The sequence below is a fragment of the Trichosurus vulpecula genome, chromosome 4, assembly GCF_011100635.1.
Source record: "Trichosurus vulpecula isolate mTriVul1 chromosome 4, mTriVul1.pri, whole genome shotgun sequence".
Classification (NCBI taxonomy): Eukaryota; Metazoa; Chordata; class Mammalia; order Diprotodontia; family Phalangeridae; genus Trichosurus; species Trichosurus vulpecula.
The window spans coordinates 158,807,985-158,821,900 of NC_050576.1; the positions used below are offsets into that span (position 1 = coordinate 158,807,985).

A 13,916-nucleotide genomic window follows, 5' to 3' on the forward strand; every position below is an offset into this window, starting at 1 on the left:
AGAAGGGTTAGATCAATTTACAATGTCACTACATCCCTTCCAACATCTAATATTTTTCCTTTTAGTCATGTTAGCCACTCTGAGAGGTGTGAGCCTATACCTCAGGGTTGTTTTAATATGCATTTCTCTGATCAACAGTAATTTAGAGCACTTTTTCATATGGCTGTAGATGGCTTTGATTTCTTTGTCTGAAAACTGCCTGTTCATATCCTTTGACCATTTATCAATTGGGGGATGACTTGTATTTTTTTATAAATTTGACTCAGTTTTCTATATATCTGAGAAATGAGGCCTTTATCAGAGATACTTGTTGTAATTTTTCCCAGTTTTCTGCTTTCCTTATGATTTTGGTTGCATTGGTTTTGTTTGCACAAAAACTTTTTTTAATTTTATGTAATCAAAATTATCTATTTTACATTTTGTAATGCTCTCTATATCTTCTTTGGTCCAAAATTCTTCCCTTATCCATAAATCTGACAGAATAACTATTCCATACTCTCTTAATTTGTTCATGGCATCACCCTTTATGTGTAAATTGTATACCCATTTTGACCTTATCTTGGTATATGGTGTGAGATGGTGGTCTATACCTAGTTTCTGCCATACTCTTTTCCAGTTTCCCCCATCCGTTTTTGTCAAATAATGAGTTTTTCTTTCAAAAGCTTGTAGCTTTGAGTTTACCATAGACTAAATTACTATGGTAATTTACTATAATGGTAATTTGTACCTAATCTATTCCACAGATCCATCACTCTATTTTTTAGCCAGTACCAGATTGTTTTGATAACTACTGCTTTCTAACACAGTTTGAGATCTGGTACTGCTAGATCACATTCTTTAGCATTTTTTTCCATTTATCCCATTGATATCTTTGAGCATTTGTTCTTCCAGATGAGTTAAAAAAATTATAGCAAGTTTCTCTGATAAAGGCCTCCTCTCTCAAATATGTAGGGAAGCAAGTCATATTTATAAAAATAAGAGGCATTCCCCAATTAATAATGTGAACTTTCTCAGCATAGAATCACTCCATGACTTGATTTCAAAAGTTATGTAGGATTTGCTTCTGATGATAGATAGACAGTCCATCACTGAGCCCCTAATTTGAATTTACATTTCACTGACTTAGTTTTTAAAAATACATGGTCATTTCCATGCTCCAAGGAAGCATCAAAGGAGGACTTTAGTGGAAGTGTTGATAGAAGCTGATGTTATTTAAAAAAAAGTCTATCTGCCTAAAATATTCACCACTCTTTTATTTGTGTGGTAAAATTGCATCTAATTCTGGTCCCCTTGACCACCCTTTCCTCTTCTAGTCAGCATAATAACTTTATAAGTAACCACTATAAAGAAGCAATAGCAGGAAATAAATTTGCAAAGAAGAATGAAGAAGTCACATATAAACATCCCAAATATCATAAGAGGATAATTTACAAATTTTATCATATATTAATTAAAATTCACATCCTGGTAATATGAGCCAAATCAGGGGAAACCATCTAGGTGCTGGTTGTCAAGGTTCTGGTCCTGTAATATGCAAATTCCAAACACAATCCAGACCTCCAAGGCTCCAGACCAGCAGAACATCAAAAAGGTTTGAGAGTTGAGTTATTTGAGAATGACTTTGAAGTTTTACCGATGACTTTGAGATGATGTGGATATGTTAATTTACTGATTCCAAGGTGGCACAGATGGGATTTGGTCTGTTACCCACCCCCCCCACCTAAAAAAAAAAGAAAACCTATGAGACCACAAACTTCTCCCCACTCCCAGTACTCTTGCATCTCCATTGTGTCCATGCTGCTGAGTGCTTGCCACTCTAATCCATTATTACATAAGTGATATTCTCTGCCTCTTCCCCTCACTATCTTCTTCCCCATTCTGCCTTCCTTCACCATCCCATTCTCTGTCTCCATGACTTTTCTTCTATTTCACTTTTTATCTCTTGTCTCTGCCTCTCTGAGCTTTTTGCCCCCATGCCATCTATATTTAATAAAGTATAATTACCACCACATTTTCCACTGCCAATCATGGTCTTTCCTGGCAAGTACCCAAAGAACTGGGTATGCTTGCCCCTATTTCATAATTTTATAAACTATCAATTCAATTTGTAGTAGTGAAAAACTAGAAACAATGCTAGTTGCAACACTATAATCTAGTGGAATAATGGAGGGTATGAAATGTTATATCCTGCTTTCTGTTCAAGCCCTGTGCTAACTGGTTTTCTCCAGGGACCTGTACTGATTCAAATGTCTATAGTTGCTGCTTCCTCAGAATTTAATGAACAGACAAGTCATATTTCCAGATAGCATCAACTTAGGTTCTTTTTTCCCCAATTTTTACACCCTTCTGTTTTCAAAGGACTCAGACATAGAACTCTTCATCCTAGCCAATGTAGTCCTTACTGCTTCATTCATGGGGAGGAAGACACTTGGGGAAAGGTCTAGACATCTACATAATCTGTACATTTTTAAAAGAATACCAACTTTCCTTGGCTTCCATTAAGTCTCAACATGTCTTACTTTCTTCAAGAAGCCTTTTCCAGTGCTCCTTAAATTTAGTGACCTCCCTCTGAGGCTGTCCTCAGTTTACTCTGCCTCTTTTTTGTACATATTTGTTTGCTTATTGTCTCCCCCATTAGACCATGAGTGCTGTAAAAAAAAGGATTATGTCTTTGCCTGTTTGTCTTTGTATTTCCAGGCTTAGCTCAGTGCCTCATAGATGATGTTTGATTTAGAGTCACTTGACAGACTATTATGATAGATCACTATTGTGTTTTGTTTTTTTTAAGGGCAATGTAAGTACGCAGTTAGTTTAGAAGAAAAGGGACAACAAGAGAGGATGCAATTGAAAAAAAGAGGCTAATAAGGCAATTTGCCTGAAAGATGGGAGAAGGTCTGAAATAGAAGAAGGAAAAAGGACATAGTATCCTCTAGATACAGAAGAGATTCTAAGAGAGACACAAAATTAGGATTGGCATGGTCCCTGATTTCTCCATACATTTCTTCCTTTCTTGCCTTCCTACTTCACCACTCCCTATCTTGGCTCCATTATCACCCATCCCCCTTTAATCCTCTAGTTTTCTTTAAACACTTTGTGCCCCTCTCTACTACCCACTACCACATGATTTCCTTCATTTTGCACACTGACTATGGAAAAACAGATCACAGCTCAGAGATCTGAAATGAAATGTATGGACCAATATTCAGGTATGATTTTTGCTGTCCCCCTCCTCACAGTAGGGACTCATGATCCACCCCTTTAAAAATATCTTCATCATCTATCCCAAATAAAGAACTCCAACACTATGTCTCAGGTCCCATCTCATATTAGACCATTGGCGTTGGTGACCTATCTCTCAGTTTCTGTTCTGTCTTTTCCAGGGATCTCTAAACTCTCCATAAGAATCTCCAATTTCCATATGCTCTGTGGGTGCCTCCATATATGCCAGGTCATATGGCTTCAATGAAAGGGACCCAGATCATTTCACATATATTACATTCTACTAGCTTCAACTTACTTCATTGTACATGTCCCTTCAGTTTCTTCTACACAGGCACGCCTCCAAACTCTTGTCCCAATGAGCATCATTAATGGACTTTTCTTTTGCCTTTCTCTCAGCACTGCTACCAAAGCCTTTATTAGTAATTTCATTACCATGACCCTGGTGGGTCATTACTATACTACATTTCACACAAGTTCTTCCACTCAATTTACATAATAGAATTCAATGAGGACTACTAGGTCTGGGATAGTGACTTTGAAGATCTATGCCCAAGTTGAAGAAATCAGGTCATTCATATAGAGAATATTCTAGTCACCTCTTCATAGCTCCCTGTGGATTCATTAAGGACCTGGCAACTTCTGGGTACCTTCAATAGAAAAAAAAAACAAATCCCCTACCTCTAGTATCCCTGCTCTCAAATCCCTATTTTCTTATTACCAAGAATAAACATGGAGGTCATTGGGCTGGTCTCTTTCATCCTCACTCTTTCCCCCATTTCCTATCTCTGCCCCCAAAGAAGAGTGAACTATGAGCCAAGACAGAAGCATCCCTATATTTATAGACACATAGATACCTTATATTTATAGAAATGATGGGAAAGGCTGGAGAAGAGAAGGGAATAGGAGCATGTCCAGATGCCAGCCACAGAAGAACTCCAGAATTGTCAGAAAATTCCTTCCTTTGACTCAGAGAGCTGACGAGTTAAGTGACCAAGGACCTTTTCATGAGTATTGAGCTACAGGAAAAACCTGAACTGGAAAACACAAGTTGCTTTTCCTAGAGACTAGAGAAGCCCAACAACAAGAATTCAGTAATCATAATAAGGTTGGTTGGAGGAAACATTTTCTTACAACATCCCAAAGAAAATAGAAGTGGAAGAATATTCAGCACTGTGGACCTAGGGATCTGAAGGTGTTTATTCCAGAGTATATAGGTAATTAACCCTACCCTCAATTATTGTTGACTTGCCCAAGTTCATACATATAGTAAATGGCAAAGTTGGGATTTGAACCCATGTCCTCTATCTCCAAATCAACACAATACTATGCTTCCTACTACAACCTAGATACTTCCACACCAGCTACACATGGCCTTTGGCCCTTGTATGGCTTCTCATGTTCTCTACCCGTCAAGGTCCAAACACTCAAAATGTTGCTAAAAATAAAATCTCTCCCAAGAAATCTTCCTTAATTTACCTAACAAACTTTATTGTTTCTGATTCTTATTCATTTTTAGCCTTGTGTATTTTCTATTGTTTAATATATTGCTTAGGTAATATATTTTCCTGTCACTTCAAGTGTTTATCTTGTATCTTTAACTAGACTGTAAGGTCTCTGAGGTCTTAAAACATGTCCTCTATTTATTCATTGGCCTTAGCCCCTTTAATTAAGTTTCCCTATCTAATCAATGCACAGTACCTATTCACTTATTGGTAGATTAAATGAATGAATGAATGAATGAACAAAGAACAAACAAATGAATGAATGAATGAATAATGGATGGATGGAGCAGTGGCTACAGGAAGTGCCATTATGCAGCTATTATCTCATTTCCACTCCTACTTCTACAGCTTAGTAAAGTTTCATTATCTTCAACTACTACTATCAACAACTACTAAGCAGTACCTTAATGGACAAAGTAGTGGACACACTCCTGACCGAAATGCAATTTTCTAGCAAGCTGTGTTTCAACAGATGATTCCTATTTCCCTCTGCCTCAATTTATTAATAGAGACTATTTTATATTAATTTCTTTTTTCTGCTGAGAGCACTACCATCCTCCCAATCACTCTGGTTTGCAACCTCGATGTCATCCTCAAATCTTCACTCTTCTGGTATTAAACCCTGTCAGTTTTACCCCCATAACACATCTCATATCCATCCTCTTCTTCATGTTCACACAACTGCTATGATAGTTCAGGCTATCATCACTTCTTTCTTTGACTAGTGCAATAACCTTCTAATCGATCTCCCTATCCATTTCTAACCTATTCTCCAGAGAGCTGCCAAAATGACACTTCTAAATCACAAATCTGACCATGTCGTTCTCCTACTCTAGAAACATCAGAATTTGGCTATGCCTAATAGAATAAATATAAATTACTCTATTTGAAATATAAAGACCTTTCTAATCTGGTTTCAACCCATCATTCCATTGAAGTATTGCTGTCAGTCAAGGATTCTGTTTACTACCTGCAAGACACATGGCAACTTTCTTTTATTAATTAATTGATTGATCCACTCGTTCATTTTAAGAAACTGCAACATAGTAGTACATGCTATATGATGAGATATAGAATGTGAATTAAGATATGGTTTACATTCAGTAAGAGACCATAGATGAGAAGGGAAATCTCTACCTCTTCAGTTCTCTTGATCTTCATTCCTTAACATTGGCTCTGAGCCAGGATTTTCCCAAGAGTGTGTTGAGATTATGGGATGCAAGAAGAGCCAGGGTTCAGAAAGCAGAGAAGGTTCTATTAGAAGTCCATTTATCATTGATTCTCCAACTTTTGGTCACATACATTGGATCCCTAAGAGTACAATGGTTTTGAGTGTCAAAAAATATCCCTGATCCCATGTGGCTTAGGGTCTAAGAAGGACTACTATGATGTGAACACACCATCACAGACACCAAGAGAAGTGAATTAAGAGAAAAATTTAAAGATATTTGAGTGGATGATCCACAAGGAGGTCAAGAGTAAGAGAATTTTAAGTTGTGAATGTGGGAAATTTAAATATAAAATTCCAGACTAGGATGAAAGAAATCATGTCAAATATATCCAGATAAAACCAGAACCCTTAAAGAAGGTGAATTTTTGGAAGCCAACTGATGATAGCTAGACAATATCCTGGCCTTGGAAAGATGAGCAATATAAACATTGCATGACTTAGAAATAAATAGGAAATGAATGAACAAGGGAATGAGTTAACACAGGGTAAAAAAATGAGACATTTTCCTGAAGGGGCAAGAAGGCAACTAAAATTAAAGGAATGAGGAACAAAGGACAATGGATCCTGAGGAGCATCTGGGTTAGTAGAGGTTCCCAGAGGATCAGAAAGTCAAGGAAAAATGGGCATGATCTTGGAGCTGTTGTTTCCCTACACCTATACAGATGCTAAATGAACACTATGTTTTCACTAGAACTACTTTAGTATCAATCCTGAGGTCTCTTCTGGGCACCAGGACCGTATCTCCAACTGGCTTCAGAATATTCTTATCTGGGTATGCCACCAGTATCTTGAGTTCAATATGTCCCAAACTGAACTTTTTCCCCCAGTACCATCTCATCCTCATTCAAAGTTCACTCTATCTTCCTATGGCATCACTTTTTAGTGCCACTACCTGTGGCAATCCCTAATCAAGAACATTCACCTGTTCTTCCATATTTATAATCTTGGAGTTATCTTTGACTCTCCCTCTCGCCTCAAATATCTTTTATTTAGTCAGTTACTTGGCCCTGCAGATTGCATTTCTGCAACACTTTTCATATTTGTTTTCTCTATCTCCCCTACCAATATCTGGACTTGGTAACTAAAAATGCACCATAACACAACTTCCCATCTGCATTCTCTACCTCTTCTAAACCATCCTGCTGTTTGTTAATGGAATGGTCTTTCTGATAAGTAGAACTCATCACACCATTCCTCTTTCCCAAAATCTTTAGTGGCTGCCTATTTCCTAACAAAGTTCTAACTACTCTGCTTACCATTCAAGGTCCTCCACAATCTGACCCCAATTACTTTTTCAGCATTATATTGTACCACTTCCCTCTAGACGCTTTCTGCTCCAGTCATACTGGACTATTCCATTCCCACCAAACATGCACTATAATCTCCTGTCTCTGCATATATCATTTCTTTTGTTCTAAATGTCTTTCCATCCCCTCTTCAAAGGTTAAATTACTATTCATTTTGTTTATGCCAAATCAAAAGCCGCTTCCTCCATTACGCCATCTCTGATGCTTGCAAACAATAAAGGTCCTCTTTCTTTCTTCCCACCTCAAAGTCTATACAGTGCTTTGTTTTGCAGTTCTCTCATTCACTTATGTGGCCAGCTAGGTGACACAGTGGATAGTGTCACACCTGAAGTCAAGAAAACCTGAGTTCAAATCCAGTCTCAGATACTTACTAGCTGCATGGACAAGTCACTTAATCCTGTTTGCCTCTGTCTGATTAGCTGGAAAAGGAAATGACAAACCACACTAGTTTTCTTTGCCAAAAAAACACCAATTGGGGTCACAAAGAGTTAGACATGATTGAACAACAACCACATTAACTTATATAACATTCATATTCTTTCTTTTGTCCCTACTGGATTGTGACATCCATGAAGATGGGAACTGTGTCTTCTCTAAACTTTATTCTGCTAGCACCTTACATAGTATACTCCATACTACTGGTATTTAAATAATGTTTATGAATGAATGAATGAATGAGAAATATCCCCCTTTCTTCCTATCTTTCTGCTCTCCTCATCCCTCCTGATCTCCTATCATCTCCATGCCATCAGCCTCTTATTTTCTTATTTGTCCTTCTCCTTTTCCCCAAATGATTGTAAAAGGGTTGGCCACAGCTCCAGAGAGTCTTGCCTGGGTCATCCATGAAATAAATGAAACACCTATCCACCATGATTCCTGTTCTCCTCATACCAATGTCCAAAAGGTCCTAATATGAATTAAGATCTCTAATTCCTTATTAAGTCAATGTCCTCTTCTACCTTCCCACGTATGGAACTTCAAATCCCCAAAGTAAAACTCTCTTACCTCCCCCATTAAATGTATTAGATCCAATAGCAGCTTGATGTCCTATGTCCCAATTATTTCCATTTCTGAATGAGAAGTTCTGAAGTTTCATTTCCCACAGTCACCTCTATTTGCCTTCTGCTCATGGAGTCCTGTCATACTCCAGTAGCTAGGGTAGTACCTTGCATGTAGTGGATACTTGATAACTTTTTGTTGAATTGTAAACCAAATGGAATATTTCTGAGTCTTATGGCCTAACTGAAGGGGTGCCAGTTTCTTTTAGCTCCTCCATTCCCCTGTCCCTATCTCACTTCCTAACACAGTGTTCCCACATGCTTTCTTCCAAGCTACCTTGCCAATGAGCATCTTCAACAATCTTTTCTTTTTCTCTGTAGGCTATAGCACTAATACTCTGATCTGTAACTGTGTTATCAATAGCCCTGGGGATTCATTACCACACTGGGTTTGACACAGGTCCTTCCTTTCCCCAATTAGTGAGTAGGCTCCAGTGCAGACAATGTATCTCCAAGGCTCACTAGCCAGATAGATAAAATAGAAGAATTCAAGAGTCTTAATGGCCTATTAGAGAGTCAGAGATTGCAGGGCACCATAGGTGAAGCAGATATGCCTATGGCAATCCTTAATCAATCCCTGATCTCATTTTCTCTTGAGTATTTCCTCTTACCATTTTAGGACCAAGCATCCAGGTTAATCTGTGTCCCTTGATACCACCCTTCCAGTCTGTGACCTTAGATGGAGGAGTGGGGAAGTTTTTGATATCATAAAGGGGTATATGAAAAACCAATTAACTGGTAGAAGTAAAAGATGACATTTATTTATTCATTCACAGAATGCAAAAGCTGGGCCTCACAGTTCACCTAAGATAACCTGTACCTGTACAAGTATTTTTATATAATCCATAATAAGTAGTCACCTAGTAGCCTATGTTTGAAGGGGGAACTTCCCAAGGCAGGTCATTATAGATGTGAATACTTATAATTGTCAAAAAGGTTTCCTTGACATCTATCATAAATCTGGACCTCTATGGCTTCTATCATTACTCCTTGTTCAGCCTTCAAAGACCAAGGTAGGAAGGAAGGGAGGGAACTAATCCTTCATTCACATGGCAGCCTAACACATATTTTAGTATTTATTTTATTCCTTCTAAATCTTTTCTTCAATCAAAACACCCCCAGTTCCCTCAACCAATATAGGCATAGCATGTTCTCCAGTCATTTCACCATCCTAGCCACCCTCTTTGAGACATATCCCAGCTTGTCTATTTCAATCTGCCATAGTGGAAGAGGAGACAAAAAGAACTGTGAACTACACACCTTGTTAACTGTCCATACAAGTTAACTGTTAGGAATCTAAAGGTGAACTTGTTGTCCAACCTGACATTCTGGGGAGAACTAAACCTCTTTCAATTGTTCTGGAAACAATGCTTCTGAACTTCTGAAGTTCTCATTGGTTTTAGTTGTTGTTGTTTGGGGGTTTTTGTTGGTTTTGGTTTTCCGCTGCCATATCACTCTGTTGACTTATAGTCAACTTGAAGTATGCTAAAACTCTCTGGTTTATTTCAAGTGAGCAGATATATAGTATTTTTTCCAGTGTTGTTTGTTCTTTACCCCATTGATTTCTTCTCTTGCTTCTCTATTAAGAAGTATTACCCCTCAATGCCAAGATTAACTTACCAAAGATGCATACAAAGCTCTGAGAATAGATAGTGGAGGAGAGTAAAAGCAACATAGAATTCCAGCTAGACTTTCCTCAATCTCCAGGCTCCAAAGCTTATAGAACTTGTAGCTCTAGTGACTGGGAAATTGTTGATGGGGGAGAGAGAAAGAGGAAGGATGAATCAAAAAAGGAGGGAGGGGAAGACCAATGAAGAAATAGAAAATGAATCATACTCCCAATGCCCTCTAAGGCTATGTATCTGTTTATCTGATGTCCCTTTTATTTGAGATTTTCCTCTTAGTATAATGGGTACTATATGCAATATAGCATCTTCCACCTTTTACCTAAGCATATGGACACCTACTTACTCTCTTGGCTAGCTCGCTCATTTCAACTTGCTCTCATACTGGGAGATGCAGCTTCTCAGAGAAGAACCAATATTATATAGCTACATTAAAATTCTCTCAGTGTTCTAGGGATAACTCTGTGAAGGGGAAATACATTCCCTTTACTCAGCACTCTAGCTCTTGAGCTCCTACAGATGTGTTCCCATTTATACAAGCAGCCATTCATAATAATGACATTTTTGTATCTACAACATATCCATTTACTTAAGAATAAAGCAGAAAAGAAATAATAGTATCAAAAGTATTAAGATTATTAAAACAATTGAATGAATAATAAATACACCACAATCCACACATAAAACTTGGTTTCATTCTCCCATCAGTGGATTAGGTATCTGTGGGAGACAGTGGGCACACACAGAAATTTAACAAGGCACGTGAGTAACTCAAACTTATGAAACCCTAAACTTTGGTGTCCTATTTCTTTCTCAGGAACTGTCCGTAGTCTCTATGCTGAACAGATATTTTTATTACTGAGCTGAGTTGATGCAAGCCATGCTTGCATCACCTTATTGGGCACAATATCTCAGCCAAATTATTTGATCTCCAAAGCACCTTCTTAAGTCTCTGTTAACAGTCTTGTCTTGTAATCAACTAGATTTAATCATCAAAAGCAACTGTAGTATATATCACTCCCAACTTCAAACTTAGCTGATGAAGTTCTGAAATCTGTTCTTTCACTTCCCACTCTCTTCTCTTCTCTTTCAAGTTTCAGTTTCAGGATCCTCTTTGCTAATGTTCCACCTTAGTTTATGATTAATAGTCAAATTCTCATCTCCTATCTATAATCGTATAAATATATCATAATCAAAATAATACATCATACAAAAGTTCTGCTAACCATATTTCTCCAGTTTCTATAGCTTGTCACCTTCATAATTCAACAACTATCTCAAAAGGGTGAATCTGAGAATAACTATTTCAGCAATTGTTTTTCTTAAAACTCTGAGCAGATAACTCACCAACAAACCTTAAAGGGACAGTACACTCCCAGTTTTAAAGAGTAAAGAGAATTGTAAAAATTATATTAATGATAAGATGTGCTAACATTTAACACTTGTATAAGCCTTTTTCGTTTTACAGGTTCTCAGCGTTAGTCCTCACCATGTGAGACTTTGCAAGGAGACTGGAAATTCAATTCTCATATAAGAGAGGAGGGATTTCAGTAAGGTGACTAATGATTGCCTTCCCTTGGGAGAAGGGATATGACTCTTCCACTAAGGAAAGACAAAAGGTTACTTTTCTTTTCTGTTTTTACTTTTGTTTTTCAGAACACTAACACAAAGTATTAATAGTACTCTTATGATGTTTTGATCCATCTGACCATTGAGTAACATAATCTCTTGACCACCTTTCCCCAAAAGCTGTAAAAATTAACCCTAAGTCAATGGGAAAAAGTTACCATGCTCTATTCCCTCACTAACTACTTTAATACATCAATATTAATAATGTCATTCTCCTTACACAGATGATGCTAGTGACCCATAAGCAGTAGGAATGTGTTTTGAGTTGTGCCTCCAACAGTGGGGATGAACTCATGATTATTCATTCCCATGCTTTCACTTTGTCCCCCTTAAAACCAAAGGAGATATATTTGCACAATGCCTAGGGAGAGAGAGAAATGCAGTCTGTGGCCGTGGAACAGAACAACCAGGGATCATAGAGATTGGTGCCACCTACTCATCCCACTGTCCCCTGTGCTGAGAAAAAACTCCAGGGGAGCCCAGAGTGAACAATGAAAGAATAGGAGAAGATGGCAAAATTGTTTCTAGAAAATAAAAGCTTGAGATTTGCCATCCTTGTCAGTATTGTATTTCTGACATTGATGATCAGAAATATGATAGCTAACATTTGAATATTTTTGTAAGATCAGACCCGTGAATTGCATTGTTCTAAGGTACTCCCAATAAGAAACCCTATCTATCAATGCAGATCAGCACCTGCTCTAAAACTGACAGTCTTGGAGTGTTTCTTGGGGAACCTGGGCTCACGTAGCTAGCAGGCGTCAGAGTTAGGTTGTGAACTCAAGTCTTCTTGACTCTGTGACTGGCTCTCTATCCATTATACTATGACAGATGCCTTTGAGCATTTACCAAAAAAAATCCTTTATGTAGCCTGTCACTTTAGATTCTTCCAACAACCTTATAAGGTATTAAAAATATTTTCATCTGAATGTTCACAAATGCAACATATGAGTCCTTTGGATGTAAGGATAGATTTGGACATTTGGTAAATCAAGGCTCAAAGAGAGTAAGGGTTTTTCCCATGGTCAAACAACTGTTATGCAAGGCATGGTGCAAATCCAGTTGTCTCTTGACTTTAAATCTTAAACTCTTTTCTTCCTGAAATTAGCCAATCCCCCACCACCACAATTAGAGAGCCAGAATCAGAGAGAGAAATCAAATAGAAGAACCTGTTCTTTAATGTTTGGAACAGAGGTTCTGGCCCATTGCCCTCCACAGAGCTGCCTTGAACTCCTTATTTCTCAGACTATAAATCATGGGATTGAATAATGGGGTTAGAATGGTATAGGACACAGATATCAGAGCATCTTGGCTTGAGTTATAGTTTGTCTTAGGTCTCAAATAGATGAAGGAGGCACAACCATAGTGGACAGTGACAACAATGAGATGGGAGGCACAGGTAGAGAAGGCCTTGTACCTCCCCACATTTGAGGGGATCTTTAGTATGGTAGAGATGATATGGATATAGGAGGCCAGAATCAACAGTAAAGGGATGACCAGGACAAATACACCCAGCATGAAGATGACCATCTGACTAATGTGAGTATGGTGGGAAGCCAGCTTGAGGACAGGGGAAATGTCACAGAAAAAGTGATGGAGCTGGTTGGAAGAATGGAAGGGCAGGTGAAATACAAGGGATGTTGTAACCAAGGCAACTGTGAAGCCACAGGCGCAGGCTGCAGCTACCAGTCCCAGACACATTCCATGGCCCATCAGCACTGTGTAACGAAGAGGATTGCAGATGGCTACATAACGGTCATAACCCATGGCTGCCAGCAGAAAGGAGTGAGAACAGCCAAGGAAGAGAAAGGTGAGCATCTGAATAGCACAGCCCACAAAAGAGATAGTCTTCTTCTGGGCCAGCAAGTCCACTAGCATCTTGGGTACTATGATAAAAGTGTAGCATGTCTCAAATGAGGACAGCATTCCAAGGAAGAAGTACATGGGAGTATGGAGGGCTCGCTCCAGCAGGATGGTAGACAGGATCATAGCATTGGTGCCTAGAGTGAATAGGTAGAGGAGAAGGAAAACCACAAACAGTAGCTGTTGAAATCTAGCCAGGGCTGAGAAGCCAAGGAAGACAAATTCACTCACATTTGTCTCATTGCTCCTCTCCATAGAAAAAGAGTACTTAGAAGATTCAGGAAAAGGGCTAGAGGCAGGAGAATAGGAAGGTGTTCAAGAAGGGCATTGAAGCATGGGGCTATGGGTAAAGGTGACAGAAGCTCCCAGGTTTTGATTCTAACTCCTGCATTCCTCCCCCAGAGTCTGAAGGAAAATCTAATGATGGTACAAGGCAGAGTACAAAACCAAGTCATTGGCAGACAATGAGAAGGTTTTAT

General features: G+C 38.5%; 1 pseudogene; it reads right to left on the reverse strand.

The window, feature by feature from the left end:
* Positions 1–12,729: 12,729 nt before the first annotated feature.
* LOC118846892 lies at positions 12,730–13,802 on the reverse strand (annotated as a pseudogene).
* Positions 13,803–13,916: the final 114 nt, after the last annotated feature.